Source organism: Bombina bombina, chromosome 1 (genome assembly GCF_027579735.1).
Source record: "Bombina bombina isolate aBomBom1 chromosome 1, aBomBom1.pri, whole genome shotgun sequence".
Lineage (NCBI taxonomy): Eukaryota > Metazoa > Chordata > Amphibia > Anura > Bombinatoridae > Bombina > Bombina bombina.
Window position 1 is genome coordinate 1,387,128,923 of NC_069499.1, and position 27,041 is coordinate 1,387,155,963.

Below are 27,041 nucleotides of genomic sequence, written 5' to 3' on the forward strand. Positions count from 1 at the left end.
TTTAGCTTTCCACAAAGGTTCATTAATTATAGGGGGCGACTTTAATACACCATTAAACCCACTTTTAGACAGTTCAACAACCCAAACCCAATTATCGAAAAAAGCGCTTAAATCTATTAGAGATGACCTACTGTTGCTAGGAGTACACGATCCATGGCGTGTTCACAACCCTACTAGTAAAAGTTTTACTTTTTATTCAGCATCTAAGCGATCCCATTCACGCATTGACTATATCCTCATAGACCACCTAACTATATCCTCAGTCACACATACCGATATCTCCCCCACTGCATGGTCAGACCATTCAGCTGTCATATGTACCACACAATGGACTTCCCTTCCTTTCAGGCCCTTCCAATGGCGTTTTGATGACGCCTTACTTAATGACGCTCCCACTTTTCAACAAATAAATGCAGCACTAACTGAATACTTCTCAAGCAATAGTACTCCGGACATTGCCCCAAATATTCTGTGGGAAGCCCATAAATGCTTTCTAAGGGGTGAGATAATAAAAATTAAAGCCACACAAAGAAAACATCTTCAAAAATGCCATCAGGATCTTACCGACAAATTCCAACAGCTTGATAGGTCCCATACACTGAACCCCCAAGATACATCACTGAAATCCCAAAGAGAACAAGCTAAAAACAACCTTATGACATTCTTAGAACACAAGGCACAAACACAAGCTTTAAAACTAAGACAGAAGTTTTTTGTGGAGGGTAATAGACCTGGCAAATTACTGGCGAGAGCGCTTAAAACTAGACAAGCCACACACTTTATCACCGCACTACAAGATGAGAACAGAGGCACCACAGTAGATTCTTACAAAATAGCTGAGATATTTAGAAGCTATTATGCGGCCCTTTATAATTTGATCCCCAATAGAAATAAAGAGAACCATAGAGCACAATGTCTTGAGTACTTAGACCGGATAACTGTACCTACTATCCCATCTGAGGACCTTGAGCCCCTCACCGCCCCAATCTCAGTAGAGGAGATTAATACAGCAATACAGTCCCTGAAAGCAGGGAAGAGCCCGGGTCCTGATGGACTCACAAACTCCTATTACAAAAAGTTTAAACACCTGTTACTACCACATCTACTCTCTGTTTTTAATCAGATCGACCAAGAACCTAAGCTTCCACATTCCATGCTTGAAGCTATAGTGACTGTTATACCTAAACCGGGTAAAGATCCCACAATCCCCTCAAACTATCGCCCGATCTCACTTCTAAATGTAGACGTGAAGATTTACGCGAAGATCCTAGCCACCAGAATCAATAAATTCTTACCCCGGCTGATCCATCCAGACCAGGTGGGCTTTGTGCCGCAGAGAGAGGCAAAAGACAATACCGTAAAGGTACTTCAATTAATGCAGTACGCTACTAATCACAACATACCCTCTATTCTACTTTCAACTGACGCTGAAAAAGCTTTTGACAGACTGGACTGGACCTTTCTGACTTTGACTTTAAAAAAATTCGGCTTCCCTGACAGTTTCATCTCCAGAATATTTGCCCTCTACTCTAACCCGACGGCCAAAATTAAAGTAAACGGGATCCTGTCTACCTCATTTACTATATCAAATGGCACCAGACAAGGCTGCCCATTATCCCCTTTACTATTTGTCCTTTCAATGGAAATTCTAGCCACAAACCTACGACGCAACCCTGATATTCACGGATTTAACATAAGCTCCACCCACCATAAGCTTGCACTATACGCAGACGACTTATTGTTGACTCTAACACACCCATTCACATCTCTCTCTGCGGTTCAGAGCTCCCTGGTGGAATTTGGCAGATGCTCCAATTACTCAGTCAATCATACTAAATCAGAAATCCTTCCTATTAACCTAAATAACACAGATATTCAAAAACTTCAGACCCATGTACCCTATCAGATACAACAGACAGCTTTAAAATATTTAGGTATCTACCTTGCTAGCGACAAACAAAAACTAATTGATCTGAATTATGAAACTTTAATGGCCAGTATCCATAGAGACACGTCTTTATGGTTACACAAACAAATATCGTGGCTAGGCAGAATTGGAGTAACTAAAATGACCATTCTCCCAAAGATACTCTATCTATTTCAGACTCTCCCTATCCCGCTCCCAGAAGCATATGTTTCCAGGCTTCAGACAGTAGTGAATTCGTATATCTGGAGAAAACGCCCACCCAGAATTGCCAGAACTACCCTTTACCTACCAAAAAAATTTGGGGGCCTAGGAGTACCAGACTTATCTAAATACCGGAGTGCAGTATTTCTAAGAAGAATAGTAGATTGGTGCACACTCCCCTTAAACTATAATAGACTTTGGGTTACACTGGAACATGACCTCACTAAATCCGTTCAACTAGGATCATACTGTTGGCAGCCTAAGGGGAACCAACCACTATTGACTAAAGAATACCCAATAATAAAAGAAACATTCGAAATATGGCTACACGTGCTCCACAGACATAAACACATATCTACGATCCCCTCTCCCTTGACAACTGCACTGTCTAATGCTGACTTTCCAATAGGGATGTCCTTAACGCCGAAAATACCGAGTGGTTTAGACTGTCTGCTCCCACTATACACTTTAATTGATGAGGGAAAACTGGTCCCCAGACAACACCTAGAAGATCTGTCTATCACACATTTTACAAATTGGTTAAGATACTTACAGCTTAAACACTTTATAGACTCCCATGGACACAAACATCTGATCATAAGAGACCGTACTACACTAGAGAAATATTGCACTCAAGACTTCCCACAGACGCATATGATCTCCTCTCTATATCAACTCTTACTCATACCTCAAGAGATTTTAAAATCACCAACAATCAGCTCATGGCACAAGGAACTCCCATACACCCTTACTGAACAAGAATGGCTACTAGTATTTCAAAATACAGCGAAATCTGCCCACTCAGCAACCTTATTAGAAACAAACTATAAATTTTTGCTACGTTGGTACCTTACTCCACATAGGCTAAAATTCATCTTCCCTGCGGCGTCAGACAGATGCTGGAGAAGATGTACAGGCAAAGGGACCCCTTTCCACATATGGTGGGAATGCCCTAAAATAGAAAGTTTTTGGAAGAGTATCAATGATGAGTTATGTAAGTTGCTGAATTATGATATTCCATTAGACCCCATAGTATATCTATTTCACGTTATTCCCAAATTCCCCTCCAAACAGCACACAACACTCTTCCAATTGGCTATATGTAGCGCAAAACAAGTAATCCCCAGGCTATGGAAATCAGAATCCGAACCAACGTTATCAATGTGGCTAGCACAAATGAGAATTAACTTAGCGTTAGAAAGGTTTTATTATTATACAGTGGGAAGACTAGATTATTTTGCAGAAATGATGTTTTTTTGGGAATCACATTATCACCTTAGAACATAGCAAAACAAGAGGTCCACATGCAAGGATGCGGCATTCCTTCCCCCCCCCCCCACCCCTTATCTACCTTACTTACCTTATCTGCCTACTTGACATTAGCAGGCCCTGACACAAGAGGTTACGAGGCAAACAAATATTTTGGAAATTACTACATATATATATATATGCGTGTACTCTTTAAGTTGTTCACTACATAAGAGATGGACATTGAAAACACTTCACTACCCTGAATTTCTAGGTAAGACACTCTCTAACTGTTCTGGAAAATAAATTTACGACATAGTTCTCAATTGATACAGGGACCCAAGAGAAAGATTATGTAACAAAGCAGTAACTCTGATAGACTTGAACAATATTCTACTCCCTATTTTTGTTTTGTTTTTTCTCGTACTTTTTTGTGTATATTGTATTTGTTTCTGTGGAGAAACCTTTTATATGTGTATTTGTATTTGTCTTTTGATGTCCTGTACACCTTTGATATAACTCAATAAAGAAAAGATAAATATAAAATAAACACTAAATCACACAAAATAAAAAGAAATTATCAAATATTTAAACTAATTACACCTAATCTAATAGCCCTATCAAAATAAAAAAGCTCCCCCAAAATAAAAAATCCCTAGCCTACACTAAACTGCCAATAGCCCTTAAAAGGGCCTTTTGCGGGGCATTGCCCCAAAAAAATCAGCTCTTTTACCTGTAAAAAAAATACAAACAACCCCCCAACAGTAAAACCCACCACCCACACAACAAACCCCCCAAATAAAATCCTATCTAAAAAACCTAAGCTCCCCATTGCCCTGAAATGGGCATTTAGCTCTTTTACGTTGCCCTAATCTAAAAATAAAACCCACACAATAAACCCTTAAAAAAACCTAACACTAACTCCCAAAGATCCACATACAGTTTTTGAAGACCGGACATCCATCCTCATCCAGCCGGGAGAAGTCTTCATCCAAGCGGGCAGAAGTCCTCAACGAAGCCGGGAGAAGTCTTCATCCAAGAGGCAAGAAGTCGTCCTCCAGGCGGGCAGAAGTTTTCATCCAGACGTCATCTTCTATCTTCATCCTTCCGACGTGGAGCGGCTCCATCTCCAAGACATCCGGCGCGGAGCATCCTCTTCTTTTGATGGCTCTTGAAGAATGAAGTTTCCTTTAAATGACGTCATCCAAGGTGGCGTCCCTTGAATTCCGATTGGCTGATAGAATTCTATCAGCCAATCGGAATTAAAAGGTAAAAAATCCTATTGGATGATGCAATCCAAACAGCCAATAGAATGTGAGCTCAATCCTATTGGCTGATTGACTAAAATTAATTTTAGTGTAATGTTAGGTGTTAGTGTAACTCAGGTTAGGTTTTATTTTACAGGTAAAATTGTATTTATTTTAACTAGGTAGCTAGTAAATAGTTAATAACTATTTACTAACTAGTATACCTAGTTAAAATAAATACAAACTTAGCTGTGAAATAAAAATAAAACCTAAGATAGCTACAATATAACTATTAGTTATATTGTAGCTAGCTTAGGGTTTATTTTACAGGTAAGTATTTAGTCTTAAATAGGAATTATTTAGGTAATGATAGTAATTTTTATTTAGATTTATTTTAATTATATTAAAGTTAGGGGTGTTAGGGTTAGGGTTAGACTTAGGGTTAGGTTTAGGGGTTAATATATTTATTTAGTGTTAGTGATGTGGGAGGCCAGAGGTTTAGGGGTTAATAACTTTAGTATAGTGGTGCAGGTGACATTGGTGGCAATAGATTAGGGGTTAATAAATTTATGTAGGTGGCGGCGATGTCGGGGGCGGCAGATTAGGGGTTAATAACTGTAATGTAGATGGCAGCAATGTCAGGGGCGGCAGATTAGGGGTGTTTATACTCGGGGTTTATGTTAGGGTGTTAGGTTTAAACATAAATTTTCTTTCCCCATAGGAATCAATGGGGCTGCGTTACGGAGCTTTACGCTCCGTTATTGCAGGTGTTAGGCTTTTTTTAGCCGGCTCTCCCCATTGATGTCTATGGGGAAATCGTGCACGAGCACGTAAAACCAGCTCAAAGCAGCGCTGGTATTTGTGTGCAGTATGGATCAACGCTGCCATATTGCCCGCAAAAAAACGGTTTTTGGAAAACCTGTAATAGCAGCGCTATTAAAGGTGAGCGGTGGAAATAACTTGCAAGTTATTACCAAGCCACTAAAACGCAAAACTCGTAATCTGGCCGTTAATTATTTGAATCCCACTTCCTGTATGCTTCTTGCCTTTTTTTTTATGCTCAGAGGGCTATGCTGTTTGCATTTTTGTCCCATTCCTGAAACTGCCATATAAGGAAATTGATCATTTTGCTTTATATGTTGTTTTTTTTCTCTTGCATTTGCAAGGTGTCTCAATCTGATCCTGTCTCAGAAACCACTGTTGGAACCCTGCTGCCTGATAACAGTTCTACCAAAGCTAAGTGTATCTGTTGTAAATTAGCAGAGATTATATCTCCAGCTGTAGTATGTAACAGTTGTCATGATAAGATTTTACATGCAGAGAATGTATCCATCAGTACTAGTACAATGCCTGTTGTTCCTTCAACATCTAATGTACATGATATCCCTGTGAATATAAAAGATTTTATTGCTGATGCGATTCAGAAGGCTTTGTCTGCTATTCCTCCTTCTAATAATCGTAAAACTTCTCATAAAGTTGATGAAATTTCAAATGACCGACAACATACTGAATTATACTCCTCTGATGAGGATTTATCTGATTAAGAAGATCCTACCTCAGATATTGACACTGACAAATCTACTTATCTCTTTAAGTTGGAGTATATTCATTCCTTGTTAAAAGATGTGTTAATTACTTTGGATATTGAGGAAACTAGTCCTCTTGATGCTAAAACTATTAAACGTTTAAATTCTGTTTTTAAACCTCCTGTGGTTACTCCAGAGGTTTTTCAAGTTCCTGATGCTATTTCTGATATGATTTCAAAGGAATGGAATAGGCCTGGTTCTTGTTTTATTCCTTCTTCTAGGTTTAAAAAGTTGTATCCTTTGCCAGCAGTTAGATTGGAGTTTTGGGAAAAAATCCCCAAAGTTGATGGGGCTATTTCTACTCTTGCCAAACGTACTACTAATCCTATGGAAGACAGTACTTATTTTAAGGACCCTTTAGATAGGAAACTTGAATCTTATCTAAGGAAAGCTTATTTATTTTCTGGCTACATTCTTAGGCCTGCTATATCCATAGCTGATGTTGCAGCTGCATCAACTTTTTGGTTGGAAAGCTTAACGCAACAGGAAACAGATCCTGATTTGTCTAGCATTGTTTGCTTGCTTCAACATGCTAATAATTTTATCTGTGATGCTATTTTTGATATCATCAATATTGATGTTAAATCTATGTCTTTAGCTATTTTAGCTAGAAGAGCTTTGTGGCTCAAATATTGGAATGCTGACATGGTATCTTATTATTATTATTATTATCGGTTATTTGTAGAGCGCCAACAGATTCCGCAGCGCTATCTAAGTCTAGATTACTATCTCTTTTTTTCAAAGGTAATAATTTATTTGGTTCACTGGGGGGAAGGGATTTTTTTTTACCTCAGGATAAAATATATAAGGGTAAATCTAAAGCTTCTAATCGTTTTCGTTCTTTTTGACAGAATAAGGAACAGAAAGCCAATCTTTCCCCCAAAGAATCTGGTTCCAATTGGAAACCTTTTTCAAGTTGGAATAAATCCAAGCCTTTTAAGAAACCAAATACAGCCCCCAAGTCCGCATGAAGGTGCGGCCCTCAGCTCAGCTGGTGGGGGGCAGATTAAAATTTTTCCAAAACATTTGGGCAGATTCTGTCCAAAATCAATGGATGATTTTAGTTATGACAGTTTTGTATTGCTTCATCTTCAGAGATCTAGCCAGAAGTCACCCTGCTTTATTACTCTCAATAAAAAGTTTCGACTTGGCCGTGAGTGCCCGCATGTGGGCATTTTTAACTAGGTATTGATTTAGTGCTTCTCTAGCTTGCTGAGATTTCTGTAGGAGCAATTGGGATTGCGGATTGCGTTTTAGTTCGCTTTCGTAGTTATTAAAATTAGAGGTCAGTGAGACAAACTGAGATTCTCTTTGCTTACGTTGCTTATGGGTATGACCCATGATCACCCCCCTTATATAACATTTGTACGCTTCCCAGTTGTTGGTTGCAGAAGTAGTTGAGGGGTCATTAAAAGAGAAAAATTCCGATGTTTTTTAAGCTAGGTCAGTGGTTACTAAGGGGTCTAGACAAATTTGGTCATTTAATTTCCAGCATTGTTGGTATTGTGGTTTAGTGGACCATAGGAAAGTGGTACAGGCCATACTGTGGTCTGAATAAGCGGTGTGGAAGAGTCTAGAGTCTATGAGTGAGGTAAGTGTGTGCTGCTCACAGACAATATAGTTTAGATGGGTATAAGAGCGTTGTGGGTTAGAGAAAAATGTGAAGTCCTTTGTGGTAGGGTGGGTTGTTCTCCAAGTGTCAAAAAAGGGTATAGCGCGTATTGCCTGCCAGTTGGTCTTTATCTGGGAATTTCGAATATAAGACTTGCCAGTGGATGTGTCAGGTGTAGGATTGATTGGAAAATTAAAGTCACCGCCCAGGAACACTGGGCATTTTGATATATCTATAATCTGGTTAATAACTTTACGATAGAAAGAGGGCTTGGGGTGGATAGGCGCATAAATATTTACCAAATTAATAGGTCTGCCAAAATATAGTCCCGTTAAAACTAGGATGCGACTTTCCTGGTCCGAATATTTATTAAGTAGTACAAATGGGGTGCCCCTTCTAAAGGAGATACACACTCCATTATGTTTTGTCAGGCATGAGTCTAAGAAATGTTGGTCATGGTAGAGCTGTGAAAGTGTGGGCTCGCTAGTTTTTTTAAAGTAGGTTTCTTGGATAATGATAATATCGATTTTCTTTTTATAAAAATCGTGGAAGGCTATAGAGCACTTCTGAGGGGAGAGGAAACCCCTCACGTTTTGTGTAGATAGTCTAAACTGACTAGTCTGGTTGTGTCCAGGTATATGGTCGTAGATATAAGTAGTCTAATGAGTATGAGCTAATGCAGTGAAAGTAACTTAATGTCAAAGTAACCTTGCTGTATCCTGTATATAAGGAAATGCTGTATAAAAAAAGTACACTTTAAACAAGTAAACGAGAAAATACCAATCACAATTTAAACTAATGTGAAGAGGAAGTAAGGAAATGGAAGAAAGGGAGGGAAAGGGAGGAGAGAAAAGCAAGCAAAGAGGGGGAAGATGTGGCTCGACGGAGCCCTCCCGACAGGTCGGGAACAAGTAAACATAAGCCCAGAACAAGGGCCAAAATGAACAATATGGTATAAAACATAACAAGAGATTGTCTCTCAATTAGGGTAGAAACTCTTTTAGGAGAGCCAGGGACATGGCCTGTTAAGAATTAACATCCCTGATCGGTTGGATTAGATGTTCAATAGTGCAAAAAGTCAGAGCAATTACTCTACTCTTAATTTTTCAAGACTCATTATCCTCAGGCATGGTACCCAAGGATTGGCGTAAAGCTGATGTGGTGCCACTCTTCAAAAAGTGAAGTAGGGATGATCCAGGAAGCTATAGACCAGTTAGTCTGACATAAATAGTGGGGAAGATATTTGAAGGGATTATAAGGGATTATATTGATGAGCATATTCGTGTAAACAAGATTATGAGTTCTAATCAGCATGGTTTTATGAGAAATAGATCATGTCAAACTAATCTAATTAGAATCTATGAGGAAGTAAGTAAAAATATAGATAAAGGGGAATCAGTTGATGTGATATACTTAGATTTTGCAAAGGCGTTTGATACAGTGCCACATGAGAGATTAATGCACACAATTAAGGGACTGGGAATAGCTGAAAATGTTAGTTTATGGATAAATAACTGGATAAAAGATAGGGAGCAACGAGTAGTAGTAAATGGATCATACTCAGATTGGACAAAGGTAATCAGTCGAGTACCCCAGGGATCAGTACTGGGCCCTATTCTTTTTAATATTTTTATAAATGACTTGGAGCTAGGATTAAATAGCGACATCTCTATTTTTGCAGATGATACTAAGTTAAGTAAGGTCATTAGGTCAGCGCAGGAAAAATTAGAAGTATGGGCAGGTAACTGGAAAATGAGATTTAATACAGGAAAATGCAAGGTTCTACATTTTGGAAGTAAAAATAAGCAGGAAACGTATTATTTAAATGGGACAAGACTTAACCAAACACAGGAGGAAAGGGATTTGGGGGTAGTAATAGACAACAAGCTAAAGATGGGTGCACAATGCAGGGCAGCAGCTTCAAAGGCTAATAAGATACTAGCATGTATTAAAAGAGGCATTGACTCAAGGGAGGAAAGCATAATTCTGTCACTATATAAAGTCCTGGTAAGACCTCACCTTGAGTATGGAGTGCAGTTCTGGGGACCAATCTCAAAAAAAGATATTGCAGAACTAGAAAAAGTTCAGAAAAGGGCCACAAAGCTAATAAAGGGATTGGAGAATTTAACCTATGAGGAGAGGCTAGCCAAACTGGGTCTGTTTTTTTTAGAAAAAAAGGTGCTTAAGAGGTGACATGATTACTTTATATAAATATATTCAAGGCCCATATACAGAGATGGCAGACGCTCTGTTTATTCCAAGAAAATTGTTTGTGACCAGAGGTCACAATTTAAGGTTGGAGGAAAGGAGATTTAATCTCCTGCAACGGAAACGTTTTTTCACTGTAAGAGCAATAAAATTGTGGAACTCATTACCAAATACCCTAGATACATTTAAAAATTATTTGGATACATTTCTGTCTATTAACAAAATTCATGGATATGATTGCTAGTATTAAATGGGTCACTTTTTAGTGGGATTATTTAATCTTAACTGGAGCTGTTTGTATATATTTTAGATTTGTATAGGTTGAACTCGATGGACTTCAGTCGTTTTTCAACCTCATCTACTATGTTACTATGTTAATTAGGTATTAAACAATGTCCAGGAACATGTATCTGGTACCATATACTCACGACTTCCAAGAATACAAATTCAAATGGATCCTGTTCAGGTGGTGCCCACCGGGATGGTGGGGTCAGTACATAACTTCTTCCTGTTCTGCTTACCGATGACTTTGGACCAGAGTCTTCTCTGAGGCTTTGGCTGGGGCGTCATGAGTTTTGAAGATGAAGTGATAATGGCTTCTGGAACAGGAATGTCCAAAAGTTTACAGAAGTCATTCACATTCTCTGGGGAGGTACATTCAAAGCGCTTTCCATTATTGGTGAGATGTAGGAATACAGGAAAACCCCACCTATAAGGTATCTTTAGAGATGGGTGGTAAAAGGGGCAAATTCTTTTCTGAGTTGTAGTGTTCTGGACGAGAAATCTTGGTAAATTTTTACTTTCGCACCCAAGTATGAAAATTTAGGCTGTGTTCGCGCCAACTGAAATATTTTTCTCTATCTTTGTAGTTCAGGAAGCACACAATAATGTCTCTAGGAGGCTGATTGTTGCTTGGCTTGGGCCGCAAGGACCTGTGGGCTCTTTTGAGAGGTAAAGTTTCAATCACTTGCTGGTTAGCGATAGCTAGGGATTGGAATAGGTTTTGTAGGTGTTCTGGGATGTCTTCGCCCTTCACTGATTCAGGGATACCTCGTATTTGAAGATTATTCCTTCTTGCCCTGTTTTCAATGTCATCTATTTAGTTCTCCAGGTCGGAGATTTGTGCCTGCTGTGCCTCTATGGAATGAGACATGTCTGACATTTCTTTGATAATTTCTTCCCTGTCATCTTCCAGGGTTTCAACCCTATATCCCAACTCGTTAATATCTTTTTTCAGCTCAGCACACTCGGTCTTGATACAGGATTTAACCTGGTTAATAAGAGCCTCCATAGCCTTTAGTGTTACTGGACAATCTTCCTAGTGTAAATGTGGGCTAGAAGGAGATGCTAGTGGCTGTAAGGTATCTGGATTATCCGATAATTCCTCATCTTCGCTGTAGGCTTGAGAAAGATCAACGTTCTTTTTTTTTATTATCAGCGTTTTTAACAGAGCCAGATGTCGTGTTAGGTTTGAGAGTCTTGTCAGTCTTAGTGGTTCTTCGCTGTGCCATGATGGCAAAATAGTGAAAAGACTTTCTTTATATTTAATGTTTTGTCCCTTTAGCAGTGAGTCTCAAATAATTTGCACATATGTGCTTAACAAGGTGGAGTTAGATAGGCTGGGATGGCTCTCACTTTATGGTGGTTATACACTGTATTGTACTATGTCATAATATCAGCGTATTGCCCCTGATGTGATTGAAGTTGAAGCTAAGTTAGAGTGCCTGGGGCTAAATTGGTCTGACTGCTGTTCACGGCATGCAGCGCCTAATATTTCTTATAATAAAGATGGCGGCTGGCATAAGTGCATCACAGTGATGAACTGCTTACTGGGCTTTCATCGATAGCTTTATTGGGTTAGTACACTGCTCCAGAGTCATCTGCTTTGAAGCTAGAGGCTGTCACTAGCCTCCAAACATAGCAGCCCTGTGCATGTCTCCTCAACGCTGAAAGCGGGCCAGAGTGGTATAAGGCTTCATATGCGGCCGCGATTAGGATAGCAGGTTCCGGGCGCTAGTAACGGCGCAGAGGAGGAAATTATGGGATCTCTGGTCCTTCCCTCTACTGTTGGGCGTTAATTTCGGGCACTTTTATGAGCTTTGGAGAGCCTGAGGGAGAGCCCAGTCAGTGCCACAGAAGGAGCTCTAGGTTGGTGCGGCCATTCTGTACACCCGCCCCCTCCGCCCCCTTGTTGTTCCCTCTTTGTATCCTAATCCTAAAAATTCTTTTAAGAGATCCTTACATTCTCTGGATGTTGTAAGAGCTTTGAAATATTATGTTGAAGCTACTAAAGATTTCAGGAAGACTTCTAGTCTATTTGTTGTTTTTTCTGGTTCTAGGAAAGGTCAGAAAGCTTCTGCCATTTCCTTGGCATCCTGGTTAAAGCTTTTGATTCATCAGGCTTATTTGGAGTCGGGTCAGGCCCCGCCTCAGAGAATCACAGCTCATTCTACTAGATCAGTTTCCACTTCATGGGCTTTTAAGAATGAAGCTTCAGTTGATCAGATTTGCAAAGCAGCAACTTGGTCTTCTTTGCATACATTTACTAAATTCTACCGTTTTGATGTATTTGCCTCTTCGGAAGCAGTTTTTGGTAGAAAAGTTCTTCAGGCAGCTGTTTCAGTTTGATTCCTCTGCTTATGTTTTAATTTTTTTCTTTTCAATTATGAGAAAACTTATATTTTTTTTGGATGTGGATTTAATTTTTTCAGCGGAAAATGGCTGTTTTTATTTTTATCCCTCCCTCTCTAGTGACTCTTCTGTGGAGTACCACATCTTGGGTATTACTATCCCATACGTCACTAGCTCATGGACTCTTGCCAATTACATGAAAGAAAACATAATTTATGTAAGAACTTACCTGATAAATTAATTTCTTTCATATTGGCAAGAGTCCATGAGACCCACCCTTTTTATGGTGGTTATGTTTTTTTGTATAAATCACAATTTTACAGTATTTCCAGTTCCTTTTTTTATGCTTTTTACTCCTTTTTCTATCACCCCACTACTTGGCTATTTGTTAAACTGAATTGTGGGTGTGGTAAGGGGTGTATTTATAGGCATTTTGAGGTTTGGGAAACTTTGCCCCTCCTGGTAGGATTGTATATCCCATACGTCACTAGCTCATGGACTCTTGCAATATCAAATAAATAAATTTATCAGGTAAGTTCTTACATAAATTATGTTTTTTACCTGGCAATAAAAATTACAAACACCCCCCCAACAGTAAAACCCACCACCCACCCAACCAAACCCCCCAAATAAAACTCTATCTAAATAAACCTAAGCTAACCATTGCCCTGAAAAGGGCATTTGGATGGGCATTGCCCTTAAAAGGTGAAGATAGAATATGCCGTCTGGATGAAGACTTCTGCCCGCTTGGATTAAAACTTTTGGCCGCTTTGATGAAGACTTCTGCCCGCTTGGATGAAGACTTCTGCCGGTTTTGATGAGGACTTCTGCCCGCTTGGATGAGGACTTTGCCGGCTGGATGAGGATGGATGTCCGGTCTTCGAAAACTGTAAGTGGATCGTTGGGGGTTAGTGTTAGGTTTTTTTAAGGTTTTATTGGGTGGGTTTTATTTTTAGCTTAGGGTTTGGGCACAGTAAAAGAGCTAAATGCCCTTTTAAGGGCAATGCCATCCAAATGTCCTTTTCAGGGCAATGGTTAGCTTAGGTTTATTTAGATAGAGTTTTATTTGGGGGGTTTTTGTTGGGTGGGTGGTGGGTTTTACTGTTGGGGGGTGTTTGTAATTTTTATTGCCAGGTGAAAAAGCTGATTTCTTTGGGGCAATGCCCCGCAAAAGGCCCTTTTAAGGGCTATTGGCAGTTTAGTGTAGGGGTTTTATTATTATTTTTTTTGGGGGGGGTTATTTTGATAGGGCTATTAGATTAGGAGCAATTTGTTTTTTTATTTGATAATTTCATTTTTTATTTTGTGTAATTTAGTTTTTTTTTTTTGTAATTTAAATAATTGTATTTGATTCATTTAATTTATTTGTTTTGATTGCAATGTTAGGTTTTATTGTAAGGCAGGTAAGGTTTTATTTTACAGGTAAGTTTGTATTTATTTTAACTAGGTAGTTAGTAAATAGTTAAAAACCATTTACTAACTAGTCTACCTAGTTAAAATAAATACAAACTTACCTGTGAAATAAAAATAAAACCTAAGATAGCTACAATATAACTATTAGTTATATTGTAGCTAGCTTAGTTTTTTTTTTTTACAGGTAAGTATGTATTTAGTTTTAAATAGGAATTATTTAGTTAATAATTGTAAGGTTTATTTAGATTTATTATATTTAAGTTAGGGGGTGTTAGGGTTAGGGTTAGACTTATGCTTAGGGTTACGTTAGGGTTGGGGTTAGGTTTAGGGGTTAATATATTTATGTAGTGTTAGTGATGTGGGAGGCCAGAGGTTTAGGGGTTAATAACTTTAGTATAGTGGCGACGACATTGGGGGCAGCAGATTAAGGGTTAATAAGTGCAGGTAGGTGGCGGCGATGTTAGCGGCGGCAGATTAGGGGTTAATAACTGAAATGTAGGTGGCGGCAATGTTAGGGGCAGCAGATTAGGGGTGTTTAGACGTGGTTTTTATGTTAGGTTTAAACATAACTTTTTCTTTCCCCATAGACATCAATGGGGCTGCGTTACGGAGCTTTTGTTTCTGCGATCGCAGGTGTTAGGCTTCTTTTTTGCCGGCTCTCCCCATTGATGTCTATAGGGAAATCATGCACGAGCACATCAAAGCAGCACTTGTATTTCGGTGCGGTATGGAGCTCAATGCCACAATATTGTCCGCACAAGCCTGCTTTTTTACAAACTTGTAATAGGAGCACTATAGGGAGGTGAATTAACGCCGCTTTTGTGGCGGTCATTAATTTCCCTATAGCGCTGAAAACTCGTAATCTAGCTGAATGTTATTTAAATCTTTGTTTCTTCTTCTGAATACACTAAAGACAAGACCTACAGTTTTCCATTGCCATTCAAATGCCAAATAAGAGCAGAAACAACTGTAATTCATGGGTACACAAATTCAAAATGACACTGGAAAGCACTGGAGGCAGCTATACCAAGACTTTAAGAGCAATATATGTATGTTCTTTTAAGTCCTACTTACAGAATATCTTCAGTGAAATATTGGTTACTTTTATGGGTAATAGAATGTCCCTTTAAGATACATAATTTGAACATGCTACTTTTGCCAAAAGAAAATGAACTGGATACTGATTGAAACAGGGCATCAAACTGTATTCATGTAGATAGGCATTACCATAACAACAACAAACAACAGAATACACAGAATAACATTACAATAGGTAATCAGAATGGAGAACATCCTTGCTGTAGCGGCACCTACTGGCTAAGATGTTAATTACACTTAATGCATATAGTACGTTTTATTATTGAAGGATAAGTGCTAAGGCCTTCTCATTCCATTCTTCTGCAAATGTGAACATATATTTCTAGGATTACATTATAAATGTTTGCATATAAAGAGTTATATCTTGTACTAGTAATAGAATTTTAAAAATGGTGCTGCCCTATCTAGCACTTGACAAAATTCCAAAGCAGCCTTTAAATTTAAAAGTTTGTTTTGAGATAACTTGAAATATTTCCACATAGAAGGTTAGAAACAGCAATCTTCCTGAGCTTTTACCCAGCAATGCCACCTTCTGGATCCATGATCAAGGGTATTATAATTATGTTACTGTAATATATATGTTTGTCATTTTAAGGGACTTAGTTTAATGCTCATGAAAAACATTGAAAATCTTTAGAATGAACCAGGATAATTTAGAGGGTTTATACACACATACACTGGCCTAATATACCTATCTGATTTATACCATATATACATCATTGTGTTGCATGCCACAATGATAGGCATAAAACAAAGTTAAAATTATGTTACATGCACCTCACAGACTCAAGATCAAAATAAATTAACTTGTCAGTGATAGCGCATAACAGAATAATCTGTAATATGGTGGCCAGCGTGGGAGCCAACAACAAGCTATACATGAAAGCAGAGGTAGAGCAGAATGCTAGCTCCATCCTGCCAGCACAGTATATGATAACACCAGGTATAGGCCAATATATGCTGTCCCATAGACTGTTCTCCTAATAGTTTACATCTACAATTTATCAGGAAGAGAAGTTACTAGGGATCTTGGAGACATCCATCTTCAGTTACAAGCCTTATATGTTAAAGGGACATGAAACCCAAAAGTTTTCTTTCATGATTCAGCTAGAGCATTCAATTTTAAACTAATTTCCAGCTTACTTCTATAATTAGATTTCCTTCATTCTATTGGTATTCTTTGTTGAAACACCAACTATGCACTGACTACTGGAAGCTAGCTGAACACATCAAGCCAATGACAATAGGCTTGTATGTGCAACCGCCAATCAGCAGCTAGCTCCTAGTACTACATTGCTGCTCCTGAGCCTACCTAGGTATCCTCTTCAACAAAGGATGACAAAAGAACAAAGCAAATTGGTTGAACTAAATTGCAAAGTTGTTTAAAACTGCACTCTCTATCTGATAAAAAGATAAACTTATTTCCCTTTAAGATATGGAGAAAGCTAAGTAACTGTTTTAATTTAGAGCAACGCAAATGGAATTAACACTCTTTGCAGTGTGTTTCAGCACCCTCTGATTTTTGTCAATGGCAGTTTGATGGCTACGCAATACGTTGAATTTGTGCTACGACCGGTGGTCCTATTATATGTGAGTACAATGCATAATAGCATATGCCAATAGGATACTGCACTACCGCATAGTACCTGAGCCTCCCTGCATTGGTTCCATGTTGTGGACCTGAGTTGGCTGTATGTTTACCAGGTTCACTTGTGGCATTCCTTCTAGGTGGGCAATTTCAGAAGTGGCAGTGTATACACATAGTGTAAAAGCTGTGTCTTTTGTAGAAAATTTAAAAGTAGAAAAAATCATTATGTTATCTTATGAGACTATTCATGATACAACCTTTGCATCACTATTTTATACACAGTTTATAGGGGACATTTTAGTGTGATTCACTTTAATAAAAGGGACTGTGTATTGTAAAATGTTATCCCCTTTAATATGTTCCCTGTGATCCATTTTTTTCTGTTGGAGAATATGAAACTGTTTACAAATAACGCCTTTACCTTTATTTTTTCATTTAAAAGCTGTTTTTCCTGTTGAAACCCCCACCTATATTTAAATATAATGAACTCTTACCTGCTGCTTGCCTGTGTACACTGTTCCTTTTCAAGTCATCAGTTTGGCACAATTAATTAAGATAATTATTTGATATTTATCATACTGAAACATTTTATCCTATTGCACTTTATCTGTAAAATGATGTCTGATCCATCCAGAATACTGTACTGTGATACTGAGTATAGCAGGGTTACACAGAACATCCTTTTGTGTGTGGTGGAAGTGGTGATATGGTGTGCAGCTGATTCTCACAATATGGTAAATCTGGTGCCAGAATGAAATATATTTTACGTGTTTGTCTTCTTATGTTGTCTATGCACTTAAATGCCAGTGTGGCTTGTTATATATTGGGGAAACCTCCCAGAAGGTCAAGGAGCGTAAAGGAAAACATAAATCGACCATACATAATCCTAAATTCTCACACTTTCCTGTACTAGCCTATTTCAACGAGAAGGGACATGAGGTTAATAACTTAGATTTATGGGTTTGGATCATGTCCCTATGGCCATGTGCATACATAGGTTGAGTACTTTATATCCAAAAGGCCTAAATCGTGAATATAATACATTACCCTTATTGTGATTAATTTTTTATATAAACTATTTTATATGTATGTATTTTTTGGATTTCACAGTTTTGTCTTCTATTTGGCCTATATTATGTATTATTGATTGATTGGGATCTTATTAGGGTATTTATGGTAAAGTTACCACTATGATGTTATAGAGGTGTTTTTTTTGGGTTATAAATGTGTCAGATGTTTTCCCATATGCTATCAGCCAGAGAAAGGGCCAGGAGCCCAGAAACTGTTATTTACACTGTTGGCAATTAATAAATACTTTAAGATTTGGGAGTGCCTGTTTGTTTCTTTGTGTCAGAATGCAATTAGCCACCATCAATTTTTATTAAAAGGACGTTGTGTTATGCACTTATGTCAGACCATCAGGTACATTTCTGGAATTATCATTGTTTTACAGGGGGGGGGGGGGTTATGCACTATAGCAGCTACAATTTTTTTTCATTGGTAAAAACCTAATCTTACAGAATTTGAAATTCTTATATATTAGCTGCAAAAAAGGGCAGTAGCCAATGCATTCAAAGTAGCCAATGCATTCAAAGAAAGTAAAAATCCTTTAACAAGAAAATAACCTTTACATACAGGGATATTAAACACTAAGGGCTAGATTACAAGTGGAGCACTAATTTACTGTTTGTGGGTGCGTGATAAATAACCGGCCATTACAATTGGCTGGTTATTGCTACTGCGAGCTCCCGGTAGCAATTAGTGCTTATAAAATTAACCAGTGATCAGATCTATGGTTAATTTTATAAATGTGCCCCAAATGTCCCACAAAAATACAGTGTAGTGTATTTTATTAAATATAAAAATTGTACCATTTTTATTTTTTTAATAAAATAACTGCACTAGGCAGTATTTTGGGGGTAAAGTTGGTGGGAGTGGGGTGTAAGAAAAAAATGCCACTGAAAAGTGCCTTTACATTGTGGTCTATGGGAACTGTGTGTTCCCTTTAAATATAGATGTATATAATCATATATATAATCACATTGCTGCGTTTCTTATCCCCTTAGCTGCATTTAGGTTCTGATGCCGTCTCTGATGCATGGGAACGAGGCTCCCATTGGAGCCTATGGAAGCACACTCTTGTGAGCTCAATGCTTCCTAGCAATGCAAACTCACGTTCGCATTGAGATTAACTTGTAATACCAGCGCACATTGTAATCTGTTGCTAAACATATTTTAAAGGCATAGTCTTAAAGGGACAGTCTACTCCAGAATTGTTATTGTTTAAAAAGATAGATAATCCCTTTATTACCCTTTCCACAGTTTTGCATAACCAACAATGTTATAATAATACACTTTTTACCTCTGTGATTACCTTGTATCTAAACCTCTACAGACCGCCCCCTTATCTCAGTTCCTTTGACAGACTTGGAACTAGCGCTGTCTAGATGTGAACAACTGTCAAAATGCACTCAGATAAAAAGCGGCCTTCAAGGGCTTAGAAATAAGCATATGAGCCCACCTAGGTTTTGCTTTCAACAAAGGATACCAAGGGAACAAAGCACATTTGATCAACGTAAATTGGAAAGTTGCTTAAAATTGCATGTCCTATCTGAATCATGAAAGATTAATTTTGACCAAACTGTCCCTTTAAGGATATTCCCCGCCTCCAGCTAGTCATGGATGCTGCCATGTTAAAATTAACTTAAATTGCATTCAGTGCTGATGTGCTTGCACATGTGCAGTAACTCTCCTTTGGACACCTACAGTCTAACCTAAGTTCCAACATGGCACCACCCATAATTATTGGGAGATGCATTAAATCTACTTACGGCTAGATTTAGAGTTGGGCGGTAGCCATCAAAACCAGCGTTAGAGGCTCCTAACGCTGGTTTTTACCGCCCTCTGGTATTTGGAGTCAGTCAGGAAAGGGTCTAATGCTCACTTTGCAGCCGCGACTTTTCCATACCGCAGATCCCCCTACGCCATTTGCGTATCCTATCTTTTCAATGGGATCTTTCTAACGTCGATATTTTGAGTCTTGGCTGAAGTGAGCGTTAGAACTCTAACGACAAAACTCCAGCCGCAGAAAAAACTCAGTAGTTAAGAGCTTTTTGGGCTAACACCGGTTTATAAAGCTCTTAACTACTGTGCTCTAAAGTACACTAACACCCATAAACTACCTATGTACCCCTAAACCGAGGTCCCCCCACATCGCCGCCACTCTAATTAAATTTTTTAACCCCTAATCTGCCGTCCGCACGCTGCCGCAAGCTACGTTATACTTATGTACCCCTAATCTGCTGCCCCTAACACCGCCGACCCCTATATTATATTTATTAACCCCTAATCTGCCCCCCTCAACGTCGCCTCCACCTGCCTACACTTATTAACCCTTAATCTGCCGACCGGACCGCGCCGCTATTATAATAAAGTTATTAACCCCTAATCCGCCTCACTCCCGCCTCAATAACCCTATAATAAATAGTATTAACCCCTAATCTGCCCTCCCTAACATCGCCGACACCTAACTTCAAGCATTAACCCCTAATCTGCCGAACAGAGCTACTATAATACATTTTTTAACCCCTAAAGCTAAGTCTAACCCTAACACTAACACCCCCCTAAATTAAATATAATTTAAATCTAACGAAATAAATTAACTCTTATTAAATAAATTATTCCTATTTAAAGCTAAATACCTGTAAAATAAACCCTAATATAGCTACAATATAAATTATAATTATATTGTAGCTATTTTAGGACATAACTATTTAATAGTTACCTAGTTAAAATAATTACAAAATTACCTGTAAAATAAATCCTAACCTAAGTTACAATTAAACCTAACACTACACTAGCAATAAATAAATTAAATAAAATACCTACAAGTATCTACAATTAAACCTAACACTACACTATCAATAAATTAATTAAATACAATACCTACAAATAACTACAATGAAATAAACTAACTAAAGTACAAAAAAATAAAAAAAAAGAACTAAGTTACAAAAAATAAAAAAATATTTACAAACATTAGAAAAATATTACAACAATTTTAAACTAATTACACCTACTCTAAGCCCCCTAATAAAATAACAAAGCCCCCCAAAATAAAAAAATGCCCTACCCTATTCTAAATTAAAAAAGTTCAAAGCTCTTTTACCTTACCAGCCCTGAAAAGGGCCCTTTGCGGGGCATGCCCCAAAGAATTCAGCTCTTTTGCCTGTAAAAAAAAAACATACAATACCCCCCCAACATTACAACCCACCACCCACATACCCCTAATCTAACCCAAACCCCCCTTAAATAAACCTAACACTAAGCCCCTGAAGATCTCACTACCTTGTCTTCACCTCACCGGGTTCAGCGATCGGTCCAGAAGAGGGTCCGAAGTCTTGATCCAAGTGGCGGCTGAAGAACTCCATCATCGGGCTGAAGTCGGAAGTCCATCATCGGGATGAAGTCTTCTATCAAGCCGCATCTTCAATTTTCTTTCTTCCGGAGCGGAGCGGAGCCATCTTCTTTCCAGCCAACGCGGATCCAACCTCTTCAAGCGACGCCTACTCGCCGAATGACGGTTCCTTTAAATGACGTCATCCAAGATGGCGTCCCTCGAATTCCGATTGGCTGATAGGATTCTATCAGCCAATCGGAATTAAGGTAGGAATATTCTGATTGGCTGATGGAATCAGCCAATCAGATTCAAGTTCAATCCGATTGGCTGATCCAATCAGCCAATCAGATTGAGCTTGCATTCTATTGGCTGTTCCGATCAGCCAATAGAATGCGAGCTCAATCTGATTGGCTGATTGGATCAGCCAATCGGATTCAACTTGAATCTGATTGGCTGATTCCATCAGCCAATCAGAATATTCCTACCTTAATTCCGATTGGCTGATAGAATCCTATCAGCCAATCGGAATTCGAGGGACGCCATCTTGGATGACGTCATTTAAAGGAACCGTCATTCGGCGAGTAAATATTTTTTTATTTTTTGTACTTTAGTTAGTTTATTTCATTGTAGTTATTTGTAGGTATTTTATTTAATTAATTTATTGATAGTGCAGTGTTAGGTTTAATTGTAGGTAATTGTAGGTAGTTTATTTAATTAATTTATTGATAGTGTAGTGTTAGGTTTAATTGTAACTTAGGTTAGGATTTATTTTACAGGTAATTTTGTAATTATTTTAACTATTTTAGCTATTAAATAGTTATTGACTATTTAATAGCTATTGTACCTGTTTAAAATAATTTCAAAGTTGCCTGTAAAATAAATATTAATCCTAAAATAGCTACAATATAATTATAATTTATATTGTAGCTATATTAGGGTTTATTTTACAGGTAAGTATTTAGCTTTAAATAGGAATAATTTATATAATAAGAGTTAATTTATTTAGTTAGATTTAAATTATATTTAAGTTAGGGGGGTGTTAGTGTTAGGGTTAGACTTAGCTTTAGGGGTTAATCCATTTATTAGACTAGCGGCGAGATCCGATCGGCAGATTAGGGGTTAATTATTGTAGGTAGCTGGTGGCGACGTTGTGGGGGGCAGATTAGGGGTTAATAAATATAATATAGGGGTCGGCGACGTTAGGGGCAGCAGATTAGGGGTACATAGGTATAATGTAGGTTGCGGCGGTATACGGAGCGGCAGATTAGGGGTTAAAAAAAGTATGCAGGTGTCAGCGATAGCGGGGGGCGGCAGATTAGGGGTTAATAAGTGTAAGGTTAGGGGTGTTTAGACTCGGGGTACATGTTAGGGTGTTAGGTGCAGACTTCAGAAGTGTTTCCCCATAGTAAACAATGGGGCTGCGTTAGGAGCTGAACGCTGCTTTTTTGCAGGTGTTAGGTTTTTTTTCAGCTCAAACGGCCCCATTGTTTTCTATGGGGGAATCGTGCACAAGCATGTTTTTGAAGCTGGCCACGTCCGTAAGCAATGCTGGTATTTAGAGTTGCAGTGGCGGTAAATATGCTCTACGCTCCCTTTTTTGGAGCCTAACGCAGCCATTCTGTGAACTCTAAATACCAGCAGTATTTAAAAGGTGCGGGGGAAAAAAGCATGCGTAGCTAACGCACCCCTTTGGCCGCAGAACTCTAAATCTAGCCGTTAGTGTTTAATGTCCCTTTAATGGTTATCTAATAGTGGATAGTCTATTGCAAGCTTTCAAGACACTTAGGGTCTGACAATAGATTGCAATTGTATCCAGTTAGCCATTAAAGTTATCACCTGTACATCACGTGTTATTTTTTTGCAAAAGGATTTGTTTCTTTATATATTTTCTCTAAGCAAGAAAACAGATATCTTAGACACAAATCAACAATAATGTTTTTGTTTTGTTTTTAAGCACAATGCTTTTGACATATCTATACATCAGGGGTTCCACATTTTCAAATGGTTGAAGAGAAAAATTAATGAAACAATTTTTTCACATCATTTAAAAGTATGTAGAGTAACTGGTTCAGAACTGACAACAGAACAGTCCCACACCTATTAAAAACACTTGCAGTACCCATGGAATGCCAGACATATCTAAGTGTTCTGCTACCACCCCTGTTGATGGCCTAAATACAGGTGTCTGTTGAAATATTCCTCCATCCCCTGTGTGTGCATTAGAGAGTTTAAAGGGACAGTCAACACCTTAGTCATCTTAAAGTCTTACTTTAGATTAAGCTGCATATATCTATTCTGTATCATGCAGCAGTAACAGTAAAAAAGTTATTTTAAAATGACTATTGTTTCTGTCACTTTGAAATGGCTGCCAAGCTCTGCCCACTGATGACATCACGATCAGGGCTGCATTAAAGGCTTCACTAGTTACAAAAGACTCTCTAATTGGATTAAACAAACTGTCAATGCTATTCAGCAGAGAGTTATTCAGATAGGGCATATAATTTTAAACAATTTTCCTAATTTACTTTTATCACCAATTTTGCTTTGTTCTCTTAGTATTCTTAGTTGAAAGCTAAACCTAGGAGGTTCATATGCTACAGTAATTTCTAAGCCTTTGAAGGACGCCTCGTCTATCAGGGTATTTTGACAGTTTTTCACTACTAGAGTGTGTTAGTTCATGTGTGCTCACGCACGTGGAGTTGCTATGAGACAGCACTGATTGGCTAAAATGCATGTTTGTCAAAAGAGGGACGTTTAGCTCTCTACCACCTAACCCCACACCTTATCTGATGTGAGATGAAACTATTTACTGGTGGGAACTTTAATAAACTAAAGTGTCTGAACAGAGCTAATAAAATATAACAGCAAGGAGGGGTCTCTGGTGACAATGCAGCCACAGTTATGCATAGTTTGCCTTGTTTATATATAGCGACAACTAATAAACAATTAGGATGTATTATGGAACACACACTCATTTGTTCTGCTGCAATTCAACTCCACTGTATCAGTCTTTGGACAAGTTTTTAGTGTTACCATACTGGATTTACAATTGTAACCACAAACTCAGCCCTTCATTCTTGGCCAATAATATGGTAGATCCTTTGCTTGCCGCCATTGATAATGACAGTGCTGCAGCATAGCCAAAGCCCTTGCCCTATCAATACTGGCTAAATAGCCATAACACAAAAGTTATGTGGCTCAAGCACTGCAGTAGCTGCCCAAGTAATATTAACACTTTTTAATTCATTAATATTGTTTTAAAACTAAATTCCTGCAACTAGGTAACAATCTTATCTGTTTTGTGTTCTAAAATGCATATATATGCTAGTCTATATTTATTTAAAGCAACAGCTATATCCTTTCTGATTACAGTATTATCTTTTTGAGGGTACAAAAGTATTAAAAATTATCTAAAACTGCCTTTAGGTTACATGTGTAAGCTGTATTATGATATGTAAATATTGCCTAAATGACATAAGATTGTTGTACATTTGGTTCCACCCCCTCTTCAAACTGTCTCATTTTACAGGTGCAAATATACAGATATCCTGAAATTCACACTATTCAGAAATCCAAACCTTTTCTAATTCCAAGCAGTGTGGATGAAGCATTTTTCTGTATTGCTAAGTAGCTGCCAATCTGAGTGTGTATGTGTTTTTTGTTTAGTTTTTAAATTAAGAGAAAGCGGCAGCTTTTGATTTTTATATTCCTTTAAAAGGTCATAAAATTCCATACTTAAATGGACATGAAACCCAAATTTTTTCTTTCATGATTCAGATAGAGAATACAGCTTTAAACAACATTCCAATTTACTTCTATTATCTAATTTCCTTCATTCTTTAGATATCCTAAGTTGAAGAAATAGCAATGCACATGGGTGAGCCAATCACACAATGCATCTATGCGCAGCCACCAATCAGCAGCTATTGAGCTTATTTAGATATGCTTTTCAACAAAGGATATAAAGAGAATGAAACAAATTAGATAATAGAATTGTATTGGAAAGTTGTTTTGCACGTTCTTTCTAAATCATGAAAGAAAAAAATGTGGGTTTCTTTCTTATGACACGGTGAGTCCACAGGATCATCAATTACTGTTGGGAATATCACTCCTGACCAGCAGGAGGAGGCAAAGAGCACCACAGCAAAGCTGATAAATATCACTTCCCTTCCCACAAATCCCAGTCATTCTCTTTGCCTGCGTTGCAAGGAGGAGATGAAGTTTGTTGGTGTCTGATTATTTCTCTTCAATCAAGAGTTTATTATTTTGAAAGCAGAGTAGGTTTGCTCTGATCTTTCCTCTCAAGATGGGGTCTAGGCGTACTCCATGTTAGTCTCTTCAGTAGGGCAGTGGTGGCTTTAAAGCAGTTAGGAACTTGCTAGGTGTGCCTTCCTGCGTTTTCCTAACATGTTGCTGCCCTGGTATGGAAAGCCTGAGTAGGTTTACTCTGTCTTTCTTTTCTTTCACAGGTCTCTGTGAGGAGTGGCATCCTCTCATTTCAGGTGAGCTGTCCTCCTGCCGGACAGCTGGATGTGCAGGTAAGTGCCCTTTGTCTTCTGGGGCTAGGAGGCTGGCACTGATGGGATTAATTTGAAATGAAGAAGCCTATCTGTGTTAAAACTGCACTTAAATATGGGACACAAAGATCCTTTATATAGGATATTTCTGGCAGAGGCAGGCACTGTATGTACATGTGATGGAGACTTAGAGAATTAACTCTTTATTGGATGAAAAAGGGAGTGTTTTTTTTAGGCTCATATTATTTATTCAGCATCTACATTCCACTTCACTAAATTTTCTACTCAGGTTTTAGCGGTGGCCATTAGAAGCGCACCTTTTCTTGGCTGCGTTTTCCTAGGGGACTAGTATTATTATTATCAGTTATTTGTAGAGCGCCAACAGATTCTGCAGCGCGAAGTATGATGTGTCTCTCTCCGCTTCTTGAGGAAACCAATTTGGTTCTTCTGGAGATAGAGGGAGCGTTTTCCTTATTGTGATACCTTTGAACTTTGTGTGGGTATTACATTCAGTTTGCATGCTGACTCCAATACAACATGTGTGCTTTTCTATCTTGGGGCTGGAGGACGCGCGATGTTAAAACAATCTGGGCTTCTTCTCAATGCCGATGTCATGGCCCCGCCTCCTTCTTAGTGCAGGACGGAGCGCCGCCATTTTAGGCTCCTTCAAGTGCATTGCTGTAACTCCACCTCTTTCTCAGCCAGCCTGGCTGAGAGCGGAGTTCTTCTGCCTGTATTGTGGCAGTTTGTTTTTGTGCAACATAAGCGCCTAGCGGTTTTCAAGTGGTGCAACCTTTTGGTCAGGCCCTGGTCAGTTTCAGGTCTGTGTTTATGTCGGTTACTCCTTCTTGGAGTCTTAACCTGGTTCTTAAGTTTGAGCCAATGCATTCCGTAGATATATAAGTGTTATCTTGGAAGGTTTTGTTTCTTGTTGTTTTCTCTTCTGCTCAGAGAGTATTGGAACTCTCAGCTCTGCAGTGTTATTCCTTTATCTTATCTTGCATGCTGATAAGGTGGTGTTTTGTACTAAGTAAGGTTTCCTTCCTAAGTTGTTTTGGACAGGAATTTTAATCAGAAAATTGTGTTCCTTCTCTATGTCCTAATTCTTCTTCTCATAAGAAATGCTTGTTACACAACCTTGCTGTTGTTCGGTCTCTTAAATTCTATCTGCAGGCTACAAAGGATTTCGTCAGTCTTCTGCATTGTTGGTTTGCCTATCTGGAAAACGTAAAGGTCAGAAAGCTACTGCCACTTCTCTTTATCTCTGGTTGAGAAGTATTATTTGTATGGCATATGAGACTGCCGGACAGCAGCCTCCTGAAAGAATCACAGCTCATTCCACTAGGGCTGTTTCTTCTTCTTGGAC